The sequence below is a fragment of the Pteropus medius genome, unplaced genomic scaffold (genome assembly GCF_902729225.1).
Source record: "Pteropus medius unplaced genomic scaffold, Ma_sr-lr_union100, whole genome shotgun sequence".
Taxonomy (NCBI): Eukaryota; Metazoa; Chordata; class Mammalia; order Chiroptera; family Pteropodidae; genus Pteropus; species Pteropus medius.
Genome location: NW_024345479.1, coordinates 2684752 through 2688945, shown reverse-complemented (window position 1 = coordinate 2688945; position 4194 = coordinate 2684752).

Sequence of the window (4194 nt, the reverse complement as noted above, 5' to 3'; positions counted from 1 at the left end):
GACAGGAGGCTGTGGGGGTCCTCCACAGAGGAGCGTAGGTACAGTCATTCCTGTGTCATAGGGGAATCCCTCTGACTCTCAAGGACAGCAAAATGGAAAGAGAGCTGGAGTGGTGGGTTCTTGGGGTTCTCTGGGCAAAGGTTTCATTGTGGGGAAGGACAGGATAGTCCTATATCTTGGCCTGGGTGGATGACAGGTGTGCAGAGCCGTGAGGTAACTCGGGTCCCAGCCCACTTCTCACTAGCTATAACCCGAGACGAGGTGCATCCCTCTGCTTCTGACTCTGTAAATGAGGACCATCTTACCTCACAGGGTAGTTGTAACGTGCAGTGGGACTGGGCCTCCTCCACCCAGATTGTACAACTCTAAATCCTCTGGTCAAGCTGCTTCCGGTGCGCGTAATGCCTTTCCCTCCCTCCTGCAGCCTCCATGTGCTGCTCATCCCAAGGGAATTCCCAGGTCAAGTAGAACCCCTCTCATGATGAGACTACATCTGTTTTCTGCCCCTGCCACCCCATCATTAGCCCCCCTCCCAACTATCAAAACTGCAGCATTCATATTACTCATATCATTCATATTACTCATTCTTAGGGCTCACAGCCCAGGAGTGGGACAAAAAGCATTTTGTCCCCACTTTGCAGCTGGAAAGGCCAAAGCTCAGAAAGTCCCAAGGTCACTGCCATCATTGGAATCAGATTCCTGGGTCTGATACTTCTTTGGGAGTTGTCGAATGAATAAATGAATGAATGCATGAATGAGGAAAGCTTCCCCCATCAGCCCTTCTTTCTTTGGGGGAGAGGTAGACCTCATTCTCCAAGTCTCCAGGTTGGAATATTGCCTGGAAATTCATTTTTAAATTCCACACTAAATTTATCAGTCAGAGCGGGACATAATACAGTGATTTAAGAACAGGGACGGTGACCCAGATTGTCTAATTTCAAACCCTGGCTCTGTCTCATCTTAGCTGTGTGACTTTGAGATAGCTACTTAACCAATTTGAGCCTCAGTGTCCCCGTCTGTATAATGGGGGTGATGGTAATAGAATAATAGAAAAAAATAGCATCTTTCTCAGAAGGTAGACTGTTTGAAAGCACTTTGAAGTCTTACTGAGCACTGAAGAACTGTTTATTTGATAAACAGACCCTCTATACTTATAAGTGGTATAGAAATAAACCTATACTTTTAAGTGTTAAATAAACAAACCTATGATGTACTAGGCACTGGGGATACATAGTAAAAAGACACCAATATTTACTGAGAGCTCAATTATTATCTCATTCAATTTTCACACTAGCCTTATGGAGTAGAGGCTCTTGTTATCTATTTTCTTATAGTTGCAGCATGAAAGGTTAAGTGACTTGCCCAAAGACACACAGCTAAGCTTGAACTCAGTCTATCTGAGCAAACATACTCTTAAGCCCACCACTAGCGCACCTCTCTTAGTCCCTACCCTCAAGGGGCTTCCCCTCTGATGGGAAAAAAACATTAGACAAAGTACATAAAGAATAAACTGCATATCGGATGACTGCTCTGAAGGTATTTGATGAAGGGCAGAGACAGGACATGAGAACATAAGCATTAACTCGCTAGGTTGCAGGAAGTGTTAAGAAGCGGGCGGTAAACTCGAAGAGTGAACAGAGGGTACCTTTCCAAGGTGATACTTACTGGTGGTTGAGAGGGACTCTCAGGAATAAAAGACTGGGAGCTTAGAGCCAGGCCTATGCGTTGACTGACTCTAGCGGGCACTGTTTAGTGTGGTGCCCTGTGGAGCTGGGCACCCGGTGTCCTCAGAGACATTTTGCTGGGAGGAGGGTCCACCTCCTGGGGTGAGGGAATTTGTGTGCACAGACGCACAGACCACACAGGGACTGCCATGTAGTACTGTCAGCTTCTGGTGTGTGTGCTTGCGTTTGTGAACACAATGTCTCAAAAATCGTGCTCTCATCCGTTCCTTTTTAAAATCATTTTACCTGCAACTCAGGGCCCAGGCCTTCGGACCACTAATGTGACAGTAGCAGGGAGTGCCTGAATCCTGGATAGGCGGGATTCCACCCACCCAGGGGCACCGCCCCAGGTCCCACACACTAGTGTGAGGAAGAGAGAGACAGAGAGAGAGAGAGAGAGAGAAGGAAAGAGGGAGAGTGGAAGAGCAAGTGTGCGATTGCGCACAAGCAAGCCTGGTAATAGTAGGCACTCAATAACATTTTGTCAAATGAATGAATGAGTGAGTGAATGAATGAATGAGGAACCCCTCCTTTCGGCCTCTCTTTCTCTGAGGGAGGGGTTGGCCCCTCAGTCTCAAACTCCCCAGGTTGGAATGTTGCCTTGGGATAGAAAACAAAACAGAACGTTTGGTTAGAGGAGGTTGCTGAATTGTTTCTCAGAAAATTTTACAGATAAAAAGTTACTTCCTTGGCTTAGGGAACCTGAAAGGATATTATTAAGATGAGTTATGCCATGGCTTTCAAAATGATAGAGCATTTTGGGTGGGAAAAAATTCATTTAAAAAAATTGCACCCCAAAAATTGTCCCTGAAATGATCTGTGTATGGGCAAGTTTCTGGAACAGTCATATCTGTACCCCCTAGGACTGGGCTCTGGTGGAGACACTGGTGTCCTTGGTGGTGTCCCCTGCTACCCCAGGGAGGAGCTCTTGGGCATTAAACCCTGGAAAAAAGATGACAGCATCACAGATTTTCCTTTAATCCTCGCTGCCATACTGGGTGAAAAGGAAGACTTGCTCTCATTTTGCTGATAAGGTGAGCAGATTCAGAAAGGTAAAGTCTGGCCCATGCCCCTACCTTGTGGGGGCCTCACACCCTCCAGGGCCTGAGACTCAGCTCTGAGAGTGAGGGTCCTGGACTAAAGTTTCCTAAGGCCTCTCTGGGTCAATTACTTGTTTGCTATCTCACGGCTTGCCAGATACCAAGTCAATGCCCAACAAAAGTGTCTTGAGCGGGTGATGGTCAGTGTGTTTTGAGGTGTCCCAGGACCCACTAAGCTCCAGGTACCTTTGACCTCTTCCCCACCCTTAAAGAAACTCAAGAGCAGGAAGCCCATCTCCCTTAGCTTGAAACAGATCTGGGGGACTCAGCGAAAGGGTGGGGCGGTGGGGCTATGAGTGGCCAGCCTCCTTCTGCTTCAAGCCAGGCTTTTTTGCTTAGACAGAGAGCCATGGAAAACCAGGAACAGGCCCAGGAACACATGGATGGGGACAGAAGGGTAGATACTCTGAGATGGGTGGAAGGTGGGAGTAGCAGCCAGTAGGACAGAGACGGAATTCAGGGGAGAAAAGGGGGAGGATACAGACAGCTTTGGAGGTGGAGGGTGGGAGACTGGGTGCTGGAGTGGGAGTCCCACTCCCAGGACCAGCTCCTGGGGATGTCCTTGAAGGGGCCCCATAACAGCCTTCACTTCTCTCCCTCTACCTGCCTGCTTATCTTCTCTGCCCCACCACCACTCCCATACCCTGCTCCCCATTGTAGATAGAGAACCCACTGGGTTCTATAGAAAGTAACCTCGCAGGGTGATCTGATTATAAATCCTGGGCATATGTAACTGGGCAGGTAGGTCAGGGTGGGTAGTCACGCCCCAGGCCTATACCTTCTTTACAAAAAGCTTTTGTTTTTGCCCTAAGCAAATCCTGTTCATTGTTTCTGTACATCTAGGTTAATACACCTTCGAAAAGCCCCTTTGACACCCCTCCTTCTAATACCTGACCACCCTTTCAGACCCTCCTTCTAAAGCATGCAAAAGTAATCCTAGACCCCTTCCCCTGCTCTTTCCAACCTTGGACGGCTCCATGGGCCTTGAATCCAGCTTTGGGCAATGGGTGGTTCTCAAAATCTTGGGTATCTTATCGTGGGATCTTTGGCCACTGCGAGCAGGAATGTTCCCATCCCCCTTTTCTCCTTTTTCCATTTTGTTTGGTTTGATGGGACAAGAAAGCAGATACAGGGCCAAGGGCCAGGTACCTGGAGATGGAGGTGCCCTGCCTGGTGTTAGGGGGTACTCTTTGGTTTTCCCTCTCCCCTAGGCAGGCCCCTCAGAATCACGAGCCTAGATAGCTAGGGTCACATGAGGTCGGCCCATGTTCAGAGCCCTGTCTCTCTGCTCTCTGCAAGGCCCCCATCTGTTTATACCGAACACAGTAGTTCGCTGGACCGAGGTGGGCTGGGGCTGTCTGTGTACAGTG